Raw genomic sequence first — 22,961 nt, forward strand, 5'->3', positions numbered from 1 at the left:
TTTATCCTCGCACCCGGTTTGCCAAAGTGCACGCTCGCGAGAACGCGAAAATAATTTTGCATCTATGGAAAATACGAGCGTTGAAGCGCGTGAAATGTTTTTAGCTAGACGCCGGGTGTACGGAAAACTTAGATTTAAAATTGCTCTCGTTTAACTCTCTGTGCAAAATAATAAATACTCACGAAACGGCGCAAACGCCGCGTGACAATTCAATCTTCGTATCGATCGCGCCAAATATCGCGCATTCGAAAAAAAACATCCTCTTGCTGATAGAGATTACTCTCTTGTTTGCTTTGGAGAAGTAAAAAATAAAAAATCTCGTATTCCGCACATAACACGCCGCTTTTATACGGATCGCTATCACCGATGAGATAGACTGTTTAGTAGTTCTGGAATATAACTTCCTTCTTTCCGGTACGTTGCACTCTGATCCGTTTCAGACAAACCACCGCCGGACAATTTGCCTCGATATAATGGTTCTTGCTTACCTGCTCTTGCATCCGCGTGCTGGATGCTCCAAATCGTATCAACTTAATTCATATTCACAGAACGAACTTGAGAGTGGAAAGTCGGGAATCGAGGGAGAGATGGAAACACGGGAAGAGAGCGCGGAAGGGTCGTGATGGCTGGATCGAGGCGCGGAGGGAAGGACGAAGGGCGAGCGAGCGAACATTTGCCCGAGCGCGAGCTGGATTTTAGCCCCGCTTCCGTCTCATTACTCGCTACGCTCTGATTGAATTACCTACAATCAACATCAAACATTTTTAAACTCAATTTCATGTACGCGCAATCGTGTATTTTCCCGCTTTTTCTGCGTTATGAAACCGCTTTGAGAAGTACGAGGGCTCTATTCCGCGAGGAGCCCGCGAGACGGGTCTGTTTTCGTATTACACGCAGATGTACACGAGCGAGCACGTCTGCAATCGTTACATCGTAATTGCTTTCTCTCTCTCTCTCTCTCTTTCTCTCTCTCTCTCTCTCTCTCTCTCTTTTTCTAAAAGAGACATTAGAACAGATATATTTGCAAACAGACTTTTTCAAGTCAAATTGATATTTCGGATTTTATCGTTTCAATCTATTAACCGAGAGATTTTTTTTTTTTATAAAGAGACATTTTTTTGTCGCACACACTAGCGTTTCTCGCTCGCTTCACGTACAGAAAAAAAATTTCTTAACGCATTATTCCGTAGACATATATCGTGACCTCACTCTGCACTTTCTCATCGTTCGACTCGAGTCGTTGAAAATTTGTTGATAATATAGTAAAGATTATAGTAGAGAGAAGTCACATGTGTGTGTATGTGTGTGTGTGTGTGTGTAGTCAGTCTCGCTTTATGTGCAACTAACGCGCAGCCGCATCTTAGAGCTCTTAATTTAATAGACATTTTTACTGCGAGCTTGCTCGACTAATGTTACAATTATGCAACCAATTAGGGTTCCTTTGTAACGTAATTTGTGGACGCGCGAGCCCGACAAGGTATGTCTCCCCGCCTATCGTCCCTTAGAGAGAAGGAGGTCACGTGGCATAAACATAATTAGGTCGAGGGTAAGAGAGGCAGGGGGCTCGAAGGGTGGTGAAGGGTGGGCTGGAAGCATACCGAGGAATACTCATCTCTGTTGCCATGGGATCCTATTAACGCAGGAAATACTCACTCGACCGAGTAGCGCGAGTGGGAAGTATTCTAATACTTTCGAGATATAATTTCGCCAGCATAAAATGCGAGAGGATCAAAAGCGATTTCAAAAGAAGCAATTAAATGTTTAATTTATATATGCAGCGCAACTGGTATAACAGTAATATTTATATTATATTATATTTATATATATTTATTTCTCTCTTTTTCTTCTTTCGCTTATGATTCCATAGGATTATTTATATTTCTCAATTAATTCTGTTTAATATCTTTACACTAATATAATGATTGATTTTAGAATTATTATATTTAATCGCATTTCATTTTTTTTTTTTTACGTGTAGCTGCCTTTTCCTAACAATAATCTCATTAAAAATTACAAGAGTAGAGCGTTTATAATAACAAATATAATCGATTGTTTTTTAATCGTGTATGTCTTTCTTGTTTTGATATTAAGACATATTAAGAGATGATTTCTAGTTTAATATGAGCACGATTGTTGTGAAATTATGGAAAATCCTTCACTCGCTTGTATCTCTGGAAGCATTGATTTCGAATACGCGTGCGGATTCTGTCACAAAGACTGGGTTTCGGAATTAAATTATTGCATGTACGCGGCTTGTTCATTGGAATCCATAATGGCGGAATTGAATCGCTTTCCCGTGAGCGCGATTGATTCGCCGAAACGAAGCACTAATCAAAATTAATTCCCATTATTTCGTTAATGACACCGTGCGTCGCGCTGCTCGTCACGCCTGCAAGCTCGATTTGGTGCGAATTAAAGATAATTAAGAACCTATTTATCCCAAGGATAGAATTCCAATCTCGAAGAAGGAGAAACCTATTCTGTAACCTTTCTGTTTCTATATCGACATAAATTGCTTCGTTTTTCCATTTGCGGGAAGAGAATTTATTTTGAAGAAGAGAAAATCGCAATTAACTAGCATATCCTATATCGTAACTATACCCGCGAAATTCTTAAGCATTTTTTTTTTTTTATTCCAATGATGATATTTGCCGAAATGGAACTATAAATCAATTTATATATAAAACATTTTTTTAATAAAAAAAATGTTAAAAACATCATTCGTTTTCATTTTAAGACTACTTATTTTCGATAATTAACATGTGTAATTTTGGCGTGCGCCATAAAGAATGATAAGTCCATTAATAAGGTATGTCTCCGCACTTTCGTGGATGGAGAGAAGCGTACGTTATCGAAATACAGAAATGGTCCGTCGTGTATGCGAATGCATCCAAAGCAATTCATCCACCGTACATGGAAATCTCATTAGTCCCAGATACATATAACGCCACGGTATGCCTAATGGTTGAGTTTGGATCAAGCCATAGGACAGACGCTTTACTCGGAACTTGATCGTGTCGATGTTCATAATGCGTGAGCCGTGATGCGCGCGTTGCCAACGCATAATAACCGTCGTGCCGTACAAAATTGCCGCAATCAATATGCGATCCAATGATAACGACTGATCATGTAGCTTGTTTCGATTTCATATCTCCAGATGCGCAAAATTGAACGAAATTATTCAGTTTTAATCAGCGTCTGATTCCTTTTGAAGAGCTAAAATTAGAGACGGATTTGAATACGCCCTATCATCGGAGAGATCAAAGTGCTCGCAGAATTTCCTTTATAACCGCCGAGAGTGTCGCATTATCAATAAAGGATGCATATAATATAATCTTGATTCGCTCACGCCCTACCTTTCTCCCTTTCTTTCAATGGTAGGTACTAAGACTGACAGAAAGCACAGTGAAACACGACACACGGCGGCGTGCGTTACGCAACGACGAGGCAAGTAGCGAACAAGCGGGCGAGCGAACAGGCGGGGAAGACAGAGAGAAAGAGAGAGAGAGAGAGAGAGAGAGAGGCAGGGACTTCATTATAACCTCATCTTTTCCCATGGAGTGCATTCGAATTGAAAAACGCGCAGGCTTGTTTTGAGGCATGGTTACCGTGACAACGCACGTATATACACTAACACGCGTATACCGCTCACTTTCCCTCCTTGCGTTTTACCCCTTGTGCCGTCTCTTTCGCTTTTCCTCCCTTCGCGATCCTCTCTGTCTCGTTTCCCCTGTTCTCCTCGCTCTCACCCCCCCCTCCCCCCGCAGCCTGTATACGCCGTCGGCGTATATCGGACGTAAGCGAAGAGCGCCACTCGCATAGGGAGAACGAGACGGGTGTGGAAGCGAGGGGGATTGCAGAGAACGGGGGTGGGTGGTTGCTCGGCGTACGGGTAGTAGGGGGTGAGTACAAGAGCGCGGGGTGAAACGCAACGGCGGCAGCGAAACGCGGAGCATCGGCGAAGCAGTCACTATGACAACGGTGACAGGCGAGGTGTTAGTGCGCATCCGTGACCACGCCTACGTCACGACGCCGTGACGTCAGAGCGTCGACGGCAGCGGCGCCAGCCGCCGACGAGGAACGTAGCGCGCGATTCTCGCCGGTACTAGTGAAGGAGAGAGAGGACGGCTGCCGCCTGTTGCTACTTCACTACACGTCGGGTGAGCACCCTCTCCCCCTTTCCTCCTCGAGCCACTTCGATCACTCTGTCTCTCTTTTGAACATATCTCACGGATAGTCCGTACTCTCTCTTGCAACCCCACGCGGTAACCAGCCCCGCGATCTCCTTCCCTTCCCTTCCCTTCTGTCCGCCAGCGTCGTCTCTCTCGCGCCACTGTCTCACCCTTCTGTTCTCTCAGCAGCGGCGGCGGCGGCGACGGCGGCGGCGGCAGCAGCGGCGGCGGTCGTACGAAACCCCCGTTCACCATCGCCGCCGCTACCCTACCACCAGGTTTCCAGCAACCAACCCCCCTAGAACCCCTCGCTCTCTCTGTCGAGCGCACCCTCCCGCGCGCGTTACCAGCTAGCAGCGATCCCCACGGCCGAGAGCCGAGACCGACCGAGAGTCGTCGGCTCTCCGCCAGTCAGCCATCCGACTCGCCGCCACGTTACGCCACGCCGCGCGCTGCGTGTGTTTCTCTGCACCGCGATTTAAGAGCCTGCGAGCGAGAGAAGCCTTATCGCGCGCCCCTCGTACCGTAAATCATCGGGCGAGGCGCAATCTCGCGCGGCTTCGAGCGCGTGCGACTCCCTCACAGGGTGCCGCCTGTTTAATTGTACATCCCTCTTCGTCGCGGTGACGAACGATACCGTGCGAGAGACTACAGAGACAAAGACAGAACAAAATCGACGACGTGTAATAGGGGGGGGTTTGACGGAAGTCCGAAAAGAACGGGCGATAAATCGCGCTCGATCCTTCTCGCAGCGCGCGTTATCCACATCTCGAGAGATCCGAAACAGAATCGAACGGGTTAACGGAGGGTGGAATAATACGATACGCGCTATACGCGTGTGCGTGCGGCACGCGCGCAGGTGCGCGGGCGGCTCATCGGTGACACTTAGGGAAGCAGCCTAACGGTCGCCGCCACCGACACACGTCGCCAGACACCGGCACACGTGCCTGTCGCACGGCGTGGGTGCGACGCGGGACACTCCGGGCGACGCAGCATCATCACGCTCTAAGGCCGCTGGTTCGCAGCATCGCAACGCTCTATTCGGAGAACGGTCTATGGATCATAGGTCAGATCAAAGTATCATATTATCGAATTATGAGATCGCGCGCGCCGTCAGGGATTTCACGAGGGAGGTTGTGGCTGGTCAGGATGATAGAGAGAAAGAGTAAGAGTGAGAGAGAGAGAGAGAGAGAGTGAGAACGAGTGAAAGAGGGATACGCGACGATCGAACGCGCAGCACACGCACACAGGGCGCGATACGGCCGTGGTCGACTCGAGTCGACAAGTCGGCGAGCGGCGCGTGCTGGTAACCTGTTGCCGCCGCCGTGAACGAGACTCTCGAAGCCGGTAATCGCGCAAGCTTAAGGATATATTATCGCGCGACCGCCTAACGAAATTACATCGCCGGTAATGTTAACGAATAAGCGGGGTGCGTTGTACGAGAGGGGAGGACGCAGCGTTTCCACGTTTCGAAGCGCTCCTGGAATTTCGGAGTAAATAGCGAGACGGGGATATGCATCATTAGGTTAATTGACTGACTCTGTCCGTCAATGGGGACACGTGGGGATCTGCGCCAAGCATGGATCAATTCGAGAACACTATACCCGTGGTAATAGGGAGAGTTTAGAGAAACGGGATGGGGTTACGTTTATCTTCTCGAATTTCTTTCTAGCTCGCTTTACAAAGTTTACTTTCACGAATGCGATGTTTATCGAAAAACTTCTATATTTAAAAATTTTTTATTTATTCATCAGAGAGCATCGATGGAAGTAAGCGCTTCCAATTATTTGCAAAGAATGACATTTCTCTAATTATAAATTTTTATAATATATACTCTGCACATGTAACGTTTATATAAAAATATAACACACAATCTTGTAATATTTGTAACTAGTTAGACATTAATGTACAGTATGTACATTAAATACACACACATTTACATATACACAATAATATTCAGAGTAATATAAATCGCATAAGGAACAAGCTAATTTATCCATAATAAATCCACCTAATCGATTTTGTCATTGCTTATATTTCATATGATAAAATCAATTTTATTGGAATACCTGAGAAAGTCGATCATTAAACGAGGTCATAATAAAGAGCAAAACGATAGATAGATTACGCGAATATCTAGGTCATCTATCACAATTCTTGTGCAAATGGAAAATTTACCGTCGCTTTCTTGAATACATTTGCATAGCGTAGAATTCGTTTGTTCAATATCTGTTTTGAATATATTAATAACGAATTTCATGGGAAGACGAGAATCTCTTTCGTGCATATTCACGTAACCATTAAGTTCTTTGAATATAAATGCCATAGTTTCTAGCGTAAAACTATGTCTTCCCCTTTGACAAATTAATGCATTTTGTACGTAGTGTTGTGAAAAGTATATCATAGTGATATATTTATAAATTGAATATTTCAGTTAGCAATAAAAAAGTATTTAGTTAGGACTTAATTAATTATTCTTCCTTTACGTTTAAAAGATTCTTACATCGTGTAAATATAAATTCTTATAAAAAAGAACATTAGTTTATTTTTAACATAATTTTGAAGCTATGATTGCATAATCATAATTACAAGAATCATAAATACAAGATCATGCTTACATTAATGATTACATAATCATCTATAAATATAAAAATTCAATATATTGTATCTGTTAAAATATTTACGAGTTTTTACATCTATTTAAAATTTATAGTAATTAAAAGCAGAAATTGACTGCGTACACGATAAAAACTTTTACATGCAAAATTTCAATTTTTTTCTTTCTAATTCGATAAATCGATACTCTTAATGGCAAGTTTGCGTAGGTGTACGTACTTGCTTTGTAATAATGTCAACGACATGTGCAAAATTTATTTTATTTTCAAATAAAACCATGTTATTTTTAAAAATATCTGATTCTGGATATCCGCACTTATCCTTTTTGTGCTCGGTATAACGTGCGTGAGCGTATAGTCACAGTGAGCTTCGCGTACAGAGGAATTAGGTTTCAAAGAGAAACTTTTCCGTATTCCCTATATGTATACATTTTTTGATCGAAAGGTATATTTATTACCAAAGTAAATGCCGCGCTGTACCATTTCCAACAAATAAATTTTTTCACGCAGATATCACGCACAAAGTAACAAAGAAAGACGACACCATCGGTCCGTGAAACTTTACTCACAGAGATATTGTAATTGTACGTGTAACACGTACGGAATATACATCACGCGTTTGTCACGCTGTATAAAAGCTGCCTGAACCTTTTTGCAATATTATACAACCTTTAGCATTAATCCTGTTATAGCAGTATTCGTGGAAAAATTATTTTATTCTCTTACACATGAAATTTCTTTTTCAATATAATTTTATATCATAATGCAATGAATTATCTTTCTAGAAATACCGCGCATTGCGATTCGATTCAGTTCCTAATGAAGATATTTGTCGAGTAAATTTATTAAATGCGGTTTAAACTGGGAGAGAGAGGTCTTTCGTATAAGTTTTCAGCGAGCGTGTGACATTAGCTTCGAGAACGGACCAAAGAATGTGGAATGGGGTTGGAAAGTGGGGTACGTGAAGAAGGAACGACGCGCCGCGCACGATATACGATATATATCTTTGGACGAGGCTACGTGACCGGAATCCCGAGGAGGTTAAAGTTGGATTTGTAACGTATTTTTCGCCGACGTGGAAATACCTATCGACTTGGCGCGTCGCGTGCAACGGCGTCCCGTAATTTCCGTCTTGCGTCCTCCCTCGATTGACGCGGGGGAAGGAAAGATTTACGTTGAAAGGACCACGGCGGCGGGACGTACACACGTACGTCTTTACGCACGTTGAGGGGATTCTGTCGCGTAAAACGGTTTTTAAAATGTATGTGTAAATCGTATAATCGGTATTTTTCTTAGACTACCATTTTCCGTTTCTCCAATGTGTCTTCGACGTCCGGCGCGCATTGACGTGACATATCTCCTACTGACATATAAGGCTCATTCCGATTTATATTCTTTCCGAAATTATATGCCGTATCCACGCAGTACGCGCGCGCGCGCGCGCACCAACACCACATCCTTCAAACTATCGGCGAATTTTCAATTTCCTCGGTTTCCTCAGCTCCGGTCGCCGGCAACTCTTTTTTGATCGCGCACATAAAACTCCCCCGTCCCCGGCATTTCAGCTCTCCCGGCGCGTTTGTCCCACCGCGGCGTTATACCTTCGAAAGTTTATCCAGCGGTGCATTCTCCCAGCGGTGTTGCATTTGTCGAGATGCAACGCGATTCCGAGCAAGATAAATGAAACTCGCTGTCGTTGTTTCTTTAGCACGGGAGAGAAAGAGGATGAGGAGCGTAAAATGCACGTTTGCGCTGAAATATGTTTGGTGATGTTACGCTGACACATACACGCATACATACAAAGAACCTTTATATAAATTGTTAAAATAAACATTATTTCGATAATCGACATTATTTAATTTAACGTTTCGCTGGGCGCGCTCTTTAATAGAATCCGTTCGTTATAATACCTTCATCTATAGATTGGCAATATCTAAAGTAGTCCAGAATTAATATTCAGCGTTATTATTTTTATAATTGCATATAAATAAATTAACCAAAATAATATAATGTCGGGATAATATTTTTTGCGGTATTTATATCTTAATGAAAATTTTGAAGAAGCAGACGCGATATAACTCCGAGATGCTGGCTTGTAGAGTAAAGAGTACCCCAGTCAAATATAATGCATTACGCATTACGCGAATGCGTTATGACAGAGAATTCAGGAAGCGTGTACGATGCGGCGCCGGAGAGAATGGAGTAGACGCTATAGATACTAGAACCAGACTGAATTATACTCCGTTATGGTTGTGCCTTTATAGATACTGCTTACCGGAGAGCTCGCAACACTCTATACACCCCGATACTCAATATATCTGACACGCACATTACATGCACTCTCTAATCGGATAGAGCTTTAATCGGAAGGAGATCTATACTTTGTAGTACATACGCTTCCTCGTCGATATACACCGATGCGACATATTTTTTTTTTTTTTTTTTACAACGCGATACATTTGCGGAAGCTTGTAAATGCACAGAGTTTGCCGACGAGAAACGATTTACACTTAAAGTAGAACTGATTCAATTTATGCGCTTAGAATAGCAAGTCCGCCTAAGCGTCCGCGAATCATATCCGTTACTCCTCCTACCTACGTTATACGAGGTTCTTTTTATTATCGAACTCGGTTCGATACCGCGTCGCTCATAAACACCACAGAGGAAGACACCAAGAGCGAACGTGTTTACGCCTTTATTGCTAATATCGTTGCTCACGCTCGATTGTTCTCCGCGGTCTTATCAGTTTGCGAAAGCGTTGCCGAGAAAGAGAGAGAGAGGGGGGGAGAGAAAAAGACAAGAGTCTTCTATTATATACGCATTAATATTTCGCGATTTCTCTTTACGGCCTACGCTTTTTCCACTCAAAGGCGACTCAAAGATGTGAATCTTGATCATTTTAGTGCTCATCAAAACTTATAGAGCTTTCCGTCAGTCCAAATGCGTTTGGCAACTGTTGTTTGTGTACGTCATATCTTTTTCATAAGTCTACTTAATGTGTTTAAAAGATAAATGAAAATGCGAAAGATTGAAGCAATCGCGCGTTATTTTGTTGCACATATTCTTTCAGATTTTAAACAGCTTTATAAGACATAAAATGAAGCGCGGAATAAATATAAATAGCGCTAAACACAATGATGATATAAGCTTATATATAAGTCATATTTCTAACAATAAATTTATCTAATGTAATAGTTCAGATAATATTATTTATATTATTTATTAATATAATAGATCAGACTGTTTTTTAGGTATTTGTATCATTAAATATGGCAGTCGCTGGCAATGGCATATTGCTTGACGCATACTTCTTTTTTAGCCCTTTATTATATTACAATATAAATTAATGCCATTCAATAAACTAATGATATGTCTCTTTTTATGTTGCAGGTAAGTGTTACACACACACTCGTACGTCTCCAACTGTTGAACCTCCGATATGTAAGTTATCAAAGTTAGTTTGTAGTCACCATCTCTCATTCTGTAACAAGAGGTAATAATCAGGCGTCGCGAAGGGCAAAGGGGGGAAGGCAAATGCAATTCACTTTGTAATAAAAATGGAAATTAACACGAACTACGTGGACGGAAAACAAGGCTAACCTCCTCCGCCAGTAGCTCAGAGGGTAACGCGAAAGCTTGAATAAACAAACTCACCCCCATTACGCTGGTTGCCACCCTCTTTGCCGTCTCCATCAGTCTCAAGGCACGGGCCAAAGGACGTTGTTATGATTGCTAATGGAAAACTATCCAATTCAAAGAACAAAGTGAAGTAACGAGTTACTTTACCACCGCACGAATACACCGACGGGGCTGTGAAACTTTTGGGCGGGGCGGCGGATGGGGAGAAAATAGCACGGTTTGTTAACATTAGCAATGAGAACAGCAAAAGATCGTGAACGAATGAAAGCGGCTTTATTTGCCGCGTATAAACGCGTCCTCATTACAATATTGGAAAGGGTGAAATTTTTATGAAACGAATATAGCGGACAAATAAGAAATCAAAAAATTTTTTTGCCCTTATTGCTTTAACCATCTTTCGCTCGTTAAAATATAAATTTAGTGTCATTCGCATTTTTATAATATTATTTTTATTTAACTTTGAGACTCACAGCAATTTTTCTTATATTGCTTTCCAACGAATGACTATGAATGTATGTGAGACATTCGCAACATCATTTACTCACAAAATTTTCCTCGATATACGAATCAAATAAATTGCACAAAATGAGCTTATTTATTCAAAAATTAGACATTTTCAAATAAACATAGCGAGATGTTTTCGTCGAAAATTAACTGCGATATTTCTATATCTTATAAATCTGTCGTCTCGTGCTTAAGCTAGAAGCAGAGAATTGCGATTCGTATATACATTGTGATGCATATAAATCTGGAACAGAACGTTTCCAGCATTCGAGATCGCGTGCAACGCGCGCCCCGCCGTGCCAAGTACCGTTTGATCTCTCTGAATTTCTCTGGCTCCGGCAAAATTATCCGACAATTAGCAAGACCTTGCCCGTATTCGAATACCTACATCCCGCCCATCCCGCCACCGGCCCTCGCGGGAGGCCGCGGACTTTTTAAGCTTAAGAGTCCCGGCAAGATTTAAATTTCAAAATTTCAATCTGGCTTGCAAATCTGTCCGCCTCCTTCCGCCCGCGCGAGCGAACGACCGCGCTTCCGCCTTCTCCTAGACGCAGCCAGATTGCGCGGGTCCGACATCAAAAGTCTTTTACGTCGCGCGTGCTCTTTTTTCCCCCCTTTCTCTCTTGCTCTCTATCTTTCTCTCCCCCCTTTCCTCCTCGCCGACCTCGCTCATCTGCTTCTCTTGGTGCTCTTGCGTAAAGTCGTCGAATTGAAAATTTCATCGTTGAATGGAAACACGCGTGCACCGCTGACAAACATCCTCTATCGTTTTTATTGCACAAGAAATGAGACTTAATAGCAATTTTATCATGAAACTTAAAGAGAGAGAGCTTAAAAAAAACTATCTTTTGTTGAAATATAAAAAGACAAGAATAAAAGAATGTTATGTATGTATATATTATTTTGCTTGACTTATCAAAACTTTTCTAGTAACTTCACATTTTTAGCATTATCAGTGAAAATATTTTGATTGAATAAAGATCAATTTCAATTTTGAAAATTGACATGTGAAGAATTATTACGTAATATGTACAGTTGATGAATCATACACTGAGCATAAAAATACATATGACATTTAGTTATGAAAAATTTAGTACACCTCAAGACATATACAACCATTAATTCATCATACTCCACGTATGTTTACTTTATTGTTCAAAGATATAAAGTGAATTCTGCTATATGAATGAAGATATCAATATGATGGCCGTGCCGCATTTCGACACAAATTTAGCTTTCTACATAAAAATCATTCCCTGCCTAGTATGACTTTGTTAGTATAATTACTTTGCGGGACATCAAGATGCAGTGAGACAATCACGTACCTACCTGCGTCAGAAGCGGAGCTTGTCAACCGACGGACAACATCGCGTCGTCGCGTCGGGCGGAGACGCGCGGTCAGGGGCGACGCGATGGCGAACACGCCGGCGAAACTTTTAATTTTTCCTCGAAAAACTTTAGCTGCTCGTTACGTCGTCCCGAGTGCATTGCGCGGCTGGCGACAAGGCGGGGGCGGAAATTAAAATTCATGCGGTGACGCGCCTTTTCTCGGCCGCGTGTCTCGCGGGATATACGGAGGCGTCCTGCGGGGCGAAACGCGCGCTATGAAGGACACCACCGTAAGGATGTTGCCGCGCGAGTACCAGCGAGAAAGAAGGTGGAACGGCTGAGGAAGTTTGCGACGAAGTGTGAGGAATTTACCCAAATTTGCAAATCAGATTTGTTCCCTCTGATAGCGCGTGCGCGTGCGCTCTTTCGTGTCAATTACCGTATTATTAAACCACCTTTGCCTCATGCACGATTACCTTATGCGTGATTACGTCGCGACTTAAATTATGTCATTTGGATCATTAGTTTAATGTCTTTCAAAAGGGGAGCGATGTATTTTTCTTCATTATTTGAATAATTTTTTTTTCTCGTGTATATTTGGTATAGATAGAATTATTCAGCGGATAATTCGGTCAAGATAATTACGCGAGTTCTCGTGAAGTTCGGTGAATTTTTCGATGCACCGGAATAACGCGTCGCTCCGCGTGATTCCAATAAACGGGCTGAAATTCGCGTTACGATCGCCGGTAATCGGAGTTTCGATTTTACAGTCCAGTGGGCGCCGTCAGATATTAATACCACTCGAGCCCTTTGTTCCGGCCGATTTTATAGCGAGCGTGCTTGCGCGCTATTCGAAACGGGTCGTTCATATAATTTTTTCAGAATGCCAGTACAGACCAGCACTCCGTGACAATCGCGCGATCAGCGCACGCGAGCTGACGGGTCCTGATAAAACTTCATTCACAGGCCAACACCAAATTATGATCCGCGAATCAGCGCAGCGATTTAAAACGCCCATGCCAACCGCGCCGCCAAGTTTCGCTCCCCGAGCGAATCCCCGAGGAAATTACATCTTACAAGCTCCGCAGTACGTGCAAGTTACAACGTTTCAATACGGCTCGCATGCCCAAACTTTCACGTCTCGCGCGCATTCCAGCTTTCACCGGGATAGTTCCTTGTATCGCGCTATTTCCGGCTCCATGGCGAAATCTCGTGACAATTACGTTAATGGAGCCGCTACGAGATAAACTCCGCGAATGATTACCGCGGCAGGAGAAACGAGATTGTTCGCGTTTGAAGACAAGAGCGGGAAATTGCTGTGTCGTGTTTTCTGCTTTAAACTAAAATCGTTGCGAACTCGCTCTCTCTCTCTCTCTCTCTCTCTCTCTCTCTCTGTTTCTCGCGGATAGGACAAATCAGTCGATTGCGAGATCACGATTTTATATCCTTTTATCCTGGTACTGTCCTCTTCTGTATCCTGACACATCTTTCGTCTTTCTCATCCCGCATCATCTCGCAGAAGTTTCCGAAACTGGTGCGTCTGCTTCGGAAAGTTTTAACGAGATCGATTTTACGCCGGGACGAACGACGAAGGTACTAGCGAACGAAGGGATTGTCCTGGGAATGCTGGACGACGTTTTGTTGACAGTGAGCCATGTATTGTTCCTTGAATCCCCTCTCCCTTCTCTACTCTTTCGCCGAATGTGAAGTACTCGAAGCGGCTGCTATGCTTCTTGAAACTTCAATGCTAGGCCGCATTGTAGTTTGGCGAGCATTCCATTTTCGATTTTCTTACGCAACTTCAACTTCTCGGTATTTATTATTATTTTATTGTATTGGAAGCGTATTCGAAGCACAATGTTCGATTAAATTCAATCAGAATGCAAGTACGGAGAGCCTATTATATTTTCTTTACAATCTTGTTTTTACCAAAAACAAAATTTTATATCTAACATAAATGTCAATGTAAATGCATATATTCCATGTGTGAGATTTTAATAAATGATATCGATATAAAAACTTGATATGCCATAACACATAGACATTAACAGATTCTGATATATAAATTCATACAAATTCTATCGCAGATGATACATGTACCCGAAATTATAAAATTTATCTTGTGAATCTTATCTAGAGAATTTTCTAATAACTGCAATTTCCAATTAATACTGCAATTCAAAATTACTACAATTATGTAAATATCAGTGGCAGTCCATATTCCATATCATAGCATTTCATGCTCGTTTATTTCGTAATATGACTCGGCGAATAGCACATCGTCACTAACGTAATGAGGGCATGACGGCAGAATATGCAAAGGTCCATATCGGCTGCATATTAATATCGTATACGCACATATGAAAATTATAGATTCCGCATATCTCTCTGCAATCACTCGAAAGTAACGCATAGCCAATTGTTCGCTTTTGTGAAAACTGACAACCTGCTAAATCTAGCACGCATTTGTATTATGACACCATAGCAACAGTAGTAAATTTGTTGTTTGATAATAGAAATGCAATATACAACGACCCACGATATTTACTGCATGCAAAACTGAATATAGAATACATTGTACATTATTGATCCGCAGTTCCAAACACGCTTCAAAAATTTTAATTTTAATGTTTTTTAACCAATGTGCAGCAAATCTATTCGTTAACTGAAGTGCCAAAAATATTAAAACGGAACGTATTCGTCGTAATTATTGCACAGGGCACATAAAAAAAATTATTTTATGTAATACGATGTATTTTTATGAAAATACTAGTAGTAGCATTCTAAAATGCATAACTTCCCTTTATACACTTTCCGCTATCATTAATGCGAGTTTAACACTCACGGGCATGAAGTTTCGCAAAAACGCGGAAAGTAATCTGGCTTAAGTTTCCATTTGCAGCGACATAAAATTCGCGACTATGCTAAAGAGGTTTACCAGATGGATTATTTGTGCGAAATAAATTTTGCGCACGAAGTTTGGCGCGCACAGAATCAGCACTTTCGTTAGCCGCGAAGGATGGCTTTTGAAAGGACTGTTCAAGGTATTAAGGCTCAAGCACGAAATTGAAAACGTACGCTTCGCGGAGGCGACCGGGGATGGTGGAAAGGGGCGAAGCGAGGGGTGGGAGGCCAACGTGCAAACGGACGGCCAAACCAATTCCACACCCCAACTCAGCGTCAGTCACTGTTTCCAATCCCATTAGCGACATGGTGATTCGTGAATGGGCGCGAAAATGCGAGGCTTTTAATCAACGAGACTCATTATCATCAAGCGTTACGCGATTTTCACCGCGTCGCCCTTGCGAGTTAATGAACAGAATCGATCTGAATGATACTCGCGTACGGCAGTTTGCGTCGTAAGATTAGCAGCAAACCCACGGGCAATCCGCATTTCTCATATATACGAGAAACCGGCGAAAACGGACGTTACTAATGTGTGTCTATTAATCGAGGCGGGCAGTTAGAAGCTTTTATGTAAGAACTTTCCAGGTGCCGTTTAATTTAATGGCACTTAGAGACTTTGCACATAAAGCTTTTCATTTATAACACCTTGCACAGCGCGCCGAGTCTTAGATATGGTTTTAACACCAAGTTACATACCACCCGATGGTCCGAAAATGTTATTCGCGTATCTCGCATGCATCCACCGGAGATTATCCTCGATCTATTTGATAATAGCGCAGATGCTTCTTCCGCAAGGTAAACGACTCGGAATCTGCATTCTGTTTACTCATCCCACGGCGATCCTCGATTCGCTTTTATACCTCTCCGAAGAAACCTTCATACCCGCAATTGCCCGAACGATTCGCATTACTCCCACGGGTATCGTGGTCGACAAAATACGTCGTTTTGCGGACACTGCATTCCCGTCTGGGCATTTCGATACGCGCCCACGAGCACGAATTCGTCCAGACAGCGAAAAAACATTTGGTTCACCTCGAGGAGGAAAAGGGAACGACGAAGGAGACTAGACGATAATAAAAGAAAGCGAGCAGATGGCGGACGTTGGCGCCGCGCTAAAGTGACGTTATTGTGATACAAATTGAGATATAGAGTGCCAGAGGTGGTTCGGGAGGCGGTGACGAAGAAGGTTGAAGGATCAGCCGAAGCTGTTAGTCTTGATTATCGCGGACAGTCGTCCAGGAACCCTCGCGATGTCGACGCGAATCCGGGGGCAGAAGACGCATGGTGTCCTTCCCACCGTGTAGTCACGGTGTCCTCCGTGCTCATTGGGGGGCTATTAATTTGTACAAATGCCATCCTTTATTAGACACAAGCTCATTAACTCCGGGGAATGACACGTAACACACCATTACTATACGCGTGCCTGGCATATCACAGCGATCTAGCGGACTGTGTAAATATTTTATCTTTTTTGAAAATATATAATTATTTTCTTCTTTTACCATACATACACATACGCTTGTTCATAAAACAAGAATATAGCATTGTGGAATGATTACTTTTGCAAGTATTTTTCACTTTTCTATTCAAAAAAGCTCTATCGATTACACTTAATGTCTTTAAATTCTGGCGTGCAAATTATATGCGTAAGATAATAAATATTATTTACAAAAAATAGAAGGAATAGCAGCGTATTCTTTTAATTCTGCTTACTATCATCGACCAAAGTAGACGCACGCAATAGCTCCAGCGGCTAAGCTCATATATATATGCATGTGTATGTATATATGTATTGCGATCAAAGTGGGCGCGTTTTATCGAGGTGCTTGAATCGAATATATCGTAAAGCTTCAGGGCTACTCGGCAGTTTAGCGACGCCGACATAGTACCATCCTCATCACTCTCCGCGACCATCTTGCCTGGCACTTCGGCAAGAGCTTTATTGAAGTCCAGTCAATCTCTGTCGCCCGTAGTTTCCGATCTGAAGCGCACCGTCCGGCCTTTGAACCGGTACACCGATAGAGGAAGCGAGGGTGGACGATCGGCTTTATATATAAACTTGAGAGACAAATGGCGCGAGGTCGTACTATGGCGGTAAAGGCGCAAGTGCTAGGACCAGGTGTAGCGCCGAGTATATACTGCCGATGAATGGGCCGTCGGTAATTAAAATGTCTCCCTTAGGAAACTACACGCCGTAGTGGGCTATAGCCAACTTTCTTCTCTCGTATATTTATCTATTTACCAGTGTGACATACCAGTTCTTACGAAGCATAATCGTCATTGATGTATGAGAGACAGTTTAATTACTGGGACGTTATAATGTTTCAAGATTAATAAAAAAGCGGATCATAATGTAAAATCGCAAAATATTTACATTACAATTTAACGATTTATTTTATCAAACAATATTTTCTATATATTTTTTATTAAATTTTCGGTTTTTATATTTAATCTCTCTCTTCAAAAAATTAATATTACCAAATATTAATAAATAAGATACTTTTGCTTTACTTGCGTTCGATCAATATGCAATACATATTTCAAAAACAGATTTTTTTACACAAAAGAAATATACAATCAGTGCATGTTTCAGCACGAAATCTTTGGCAAATCTTTGACACTTTCAGCTTCGTCGTGCTCCGATGGGCGGTAATGCTCGCTTACTCCTCTCTGGCACTTTTTCGCTCTCGTTCCACTGCTTTCTTTCTCGTTAGTAGTTTCTTCAGATGGAGAAAGCCGCGGGCCATGCGATTCCGAACGACATCGGCGCGCGCAACGCTACCTAAAAGTGCCAAAAACTTTCGGCGAAGAGAAGTTTCTCTGAAAGTCACACGGATCGCGTATTATCTCCTTTTCTTTTTTTTACTTTTTTTTTTCTTTCGGTTTGCCAACACATAGCGCCGATGACATGCGAGATTAGGCGGAGTAATTTCGGTCGAGTGGTTCAACGTACGACGGCGAGGCTTTCCGTCCTTAAAACTGCGAAAGATAAGTTGCGAGCTGACAGTATAAACGCGCGCGCGCGCGCGAAAGAATTTTGTCGACCTTCGTCATTCCTCGCTGGCGGTAACGTAGATGGCCAGCGAGGAAAAGAGGATGGATTCTTAGTCTCCGGGGATTATGGACCTTCGTCGATAGTCCTGGACCAAGTTGGATGACGGGAGAGAAGACCGGGATCAAAAGCAGAGTGTAGCACTGACGGAAGAACTCCGGGGAAATCGATCGGTCGAGTTTTGATAGTTAATTAAACTTGGAGTTATTAAATCCGCAAGAAGTGTATGATCGGTGATGTTTGCGCCTCCTGTCGATGTACACATACGTCCATCACGAAATTATTTTCTATTTACCGTGCCACTACACACGCCGCACATACAATCACTTTTATCAAATATTGACGAATGCAACGTAAATAGTAAACATATAATTACGAATTGGATCAGCCGTAAAGCAAGGCGCGGTAATCGAGAGATATGTATAAAAGAGAGAGAGAGAGAGAGAGAGAAATATAGTATTTAATAATGAATATTACCGGCAGATAATTATATATATGAAATACTAGCTTTCAAAGATAATGCTTTCTCATTATGTAAATCTCTTTTTTCGCATCTACCGACGAACAACGCCTCTGCATCGGAGGATTGTAAAAAAAAAAGAAAAAAAGAACATAAGCTTACGAGACGATTTTATTCGCAGCCAAGGTTGCGGCGCTTTATGCACCAGGCCCTATCGCGAAAGATTCATCGAGACAATCCGCGCACCTGCGTACCTTGGAGCTCCTCTTTCAGACTCGCGTTTGACGTAGGAGGATTTACGATCTTGCGCCCCGGGCCAGATTAGGCAGGCGCGCAGCGCAACGGCGGATTTTCCAGGTGCTATTCGACGTGGGAGTTTTTAAAGAAGGCGCTTTTAAAACGTTCCCTTCCCCATGTTCCTCTCCGCCATGCTTCGTATATGCTCGTCTTCCCCGTTCGTAGCGAGCTGTAAAGCCTTGTCGGTGTGCGCGACGCAAAGGAGTTGTACCAAACGCGATGGCAAAAGTTATAGTTTTATCTGGTTCAACGGTGAGCACGCGATGCCATGGAAAAAGGTGGTGACGGCAAAAGAAGGAGAAGTATAAAAACGGAAGGGCCATGAAGTTTGCGGGATGTAGGGGCTGAAAAGAGAGGAAAAGAGAGAAAGAGAAGGAGGAGAGGGAAAGCCCTTTATGATTGTAGGGAATCTCTCGCGTATTTTACATCGCCTCGTAAACTTCTCTCTTTGCGCTGCTCGCGGTCCTTAATAATAGATTTCCACGTACACTACCACAAAGATACGAACGACGACGGCGGGGAGCGATGGGGAAGAGGGAGGAAACGTGACGCGCGCGAGGGTTGTTCTTCCTACGCGCGGGATACGCTTATATCGATGGTTGTGCTTCAGCTGCCGTAACTCCGGTGGCGATTGCTGTCGAGACTGCGCTTCTTCGCGAACGGTAGTAACATCGAAAATTTATTTAACACCTGCCGTATAACGCAACACTGGCTGGTATACCGAACGAGAGTGACGGCGCCTGTTATAGCACGATATCGATGACGCGACCGCGACGTTACGGAGTGAAAGAAAGGCGGAACAAGCGAGGCCTTTCTCGAAGCTTACGACGATATAGTACTAACATTGCGCTGCACATCGGTAAAACACGCGATCGTAAAAGCGCGCAAGGAGCTTCTCTTGTCTGCTTCACGTGTGCACGCGTGAACGCGTGCACTCGCGAGCGCACACTAGGTCGGATAAACCGCTGAGTCAAGCTGTTTGACTTGCACATTTCTAGCGTCGCTCTCGCCACCACCTACGGGACGCCGCCAGGGGATATAAACGGGCGCCTTAGAGCTCCCTTGAAATTGGACTGCGGAAAATGAATGCGCGCGTGCTCTTTCTCGCTCACTCTTCCTTTCTCTATTTGCTTATCTTATCTTTTTCTCATAGTTTTCTAAAGTCGGCTTGACGTTGGCCTTTGACAGTGAGACGTCTTTTTTCATATTTGAGACTTTTTGCATATTACACAACCATGCGACAAAGCTATGAAAACTGGCCGATACAATGACATACCGGAGCGGGAACGGTAACAGCCTTCACTGTAATAATATTGACTATCATGAATTTGCATATGTATAATATCTAATTACACGAAGTTACGTAACATTTTGCGCTTTAGAGTAGTAATCTCATTATCTCGATTTAATGTGCGATGACTAGAGCTGTTGGAGAAGAATACATGAACGACTATATTATAATTTATAACAATTAGTATGTTATAATAATATACGTTAAATATAATATATATTATTAATATATATTCTGAGAGATCATACTCTTTGTCGCAAAAAGTAGATTTCTATAATTAAATTGACAGAAGTATAAACGATATATATATATATTGTTTTATTCTTACAATTAGAGACAAATATATCTAATATGACAAAAAAGCTCCTTCTTGTGTAACTGCTGTTTTAAGTTAAAGTCTTGTAAACAACGACATTTCTGTCACATTTTATTTGGATAAATACGTAGCAAGAGACATTTATTCGCGATCGATGGCATTCTACTGGCATAAAACAATGCAGCGCGATGCTATCGATAAAATCCCTTTATTTCGTCGAGCGATGCGAGAATTCCGAAACAATGCGCGCCGAAAATCTCGAGCACAGTCACGAAAATCTCCTTTCGAAATGGACGGAATGGACCGTTGAGAACGGCGGCGTGGCGCTGGACGGTAGAAAAGTAATGGGACAGGGAAGTGCCATTGTACGCGCATAAATACAATTCCGGGATTAAAAAAGTGGAGCGAGCCCCCTTCCCTTCCCCGAGGACGGGGCGCGATCTCTTTTTCCCGTGACGCGCCTGTAGCGCAACCGCAACGCTCGTAAAGAAGATCCGACCGGTGTGCTACTGTTGCGGATGCTGAGCCGCCGGAGCGTAAAGAGAAACCACTGCCACTGTTAGTCGCCCCGGGTTCGCCTACGCCCGGTAAACCCTTCCGTTACATCCGTCGCTGCTTTTTTTCGACCGACGTTTTGCATTTATTTTCCGTTTTCCCGTGTGTACTTCTCGCGAACTTGGCCGACATTACCTATAATGTCGACCTCGAGCAGCTTCGTGCCGCTGTGGGATAACGCGGAATAAATTAAGAGTGAAGAAATCAAATTGAAAATAGAGAAACAAATTGCTAATAAAAAACACTAAAATTTTGCTATGTTTTATTTGACTGTGCTCCGAAGTAGTAACAGAGCTGTGTTAGTTTAGCATTCTTATACGAAACGCTAAGAACAATATGAATTCAAAAATCTGTTCATATAATATTAAATTAATTAATATTTTTACTAGAAAATGCTCGAAATATCTACCGTGCAATTAGTATAATTTATATATTCAATGGATAGCCTTGCAGCAAAAAAGTCGCAGCGATTTATTTATATGAAAGAGACATTCTAAATTTCTTTGTATCATCAGTACTGACGACTAATTAATTATTATCCATCAACTTTCTATCAAAAGCCATCTTGCAATATCTTTTATCCGACGCGATGTCACACTCATGATATCACGTAAAGCCGAGGCTTGTAAATAGCCGGGGCCATAAAAGTGTCGACTTGGCTCGAAGTAATAAAATCGAGCAGAGTTACAATACCTGTTCACGGCGACCACGATTTTTACGGTCGGCGATCGATCGACGGCTCGGCTCGGTAGATGGATTAGTAAATGACGTTAGGCAATAATGGTAATGGAAGGCGGCAACGTTTAACCGTAGGCTATCGGTGGACGAACCGGAAGTTATCCGGCCCATCGCCTGCGGAATAGGCAGAAGAGAGAGAGAGAGAGAGAGAGAGAGAGAGAAAGACGAGAGGAGTGGGAAGAAGGAGAAAGACAGAGACTATAGTTCGGAGTATGGTAATTGCGTCTCATGCCGGATCAATCGTAGAGCTTCGGAATAGATTGGCAAAAGTCCTCGGATGTCTGGATATGCGGACGATCAAAATCGCCGAGTCGAAGGAGACAAAGCGTATTGCTAGTGTTAAAGTGTTGGACGTCTAGTAATACCAATTCACTGTCGGTTTTAGGTACTTTCCAGTGTACGACGTGGCAGATATTGAAAGAGGAAGCACGTAGTATCCCGCGAAATTGGACAGTATTGACAAGTATCCTGAAGGGATAGCAAGTGTACTACACGTATACTTTTACAGTTTACTGAGGCAACTTACTTCTTATTGAATGTATATAAAGCGTATGTCCTTTTGAAATTTTGAGCTTTTATATTATATAATTACTTTATAAAAATTTACGATATTTTATAGAATTTCTTTACAAAAACGAAATGAACAACTTATATATTTTTAAATTAGCTATAAAATTTCAGCTTAAGATTTATAAATATTTATTTATATTTATTTCATGATTTATAAAAAAGCGATTGTTTCAGAATTTATAACGTATTATAAAGTATACGTCGACTAGCTTTGATTTTACGAATTTCAATGTTTTCTTTCAATGCATTTATGATGTGAAAATAATGATGTGAGAACGCGTTTTTATAATAATACCGAAAATAGTTTGCGAACGTAATACATATTCGAACGTTCGCAATCACGAGCCATAATCTCTATTCTTATCGGCAGCATCAATCTGACAATATTGATTCGAGAATGCAGTCGGGCCTTCCGGCTGCCCATTTCGACCTATTGGCAAGTGCTCCGGAGCACATTATGTTCTCGATTTATTGAAAAGGCTTGCGAATCGGTGAGAGAGGAAGAGGATAAGGGAA

At 42.4% G+C, this 22,961-nt stretch overlaps 1 protein-coding gene across 5 annotated transcripts in view; it reads left to right on the plus strand.

The window, feature by feature from the left end:
• Window positions 1–22,961, plus strand: part of LOC115234611 (CUGBP Elav-like family member 4) — a 714,297-nt gene that overhangs the window by 445,117 nt on the left and 246,219 nt on the right. The window contains exon 1 of one of the 5 annotated variants that reach the window (XM_029805807.1): window positions 4,585–5,238. The exons of the other annotated variants lie outside the window; for them this stretch is intronic. The gene's annotated coding sequence lies outside the window, so the exon portion shown is untranslated. Of the gene's footprint in view, window positions 1–4,584; window positions 5,239–22,961 lie in introns of those variants that run through there. 5 annotated transcript variants of the gene reach the window in all.

Source organism: Formica exsecta, unplaced genomic scaffold, assembly GCF_003651465.1.
Source record: "Formica exsecta isolate Colony F162 unplaced genomic scaffold, ASM365146v1 scaffold201, whole genome shotgun sequence".
Lineage (NCBI taxonomy): Eukaryota > Metazoa > Arthropoda > Insecta > Hymenoptera > Formicidae > Formica > Formica exsecta.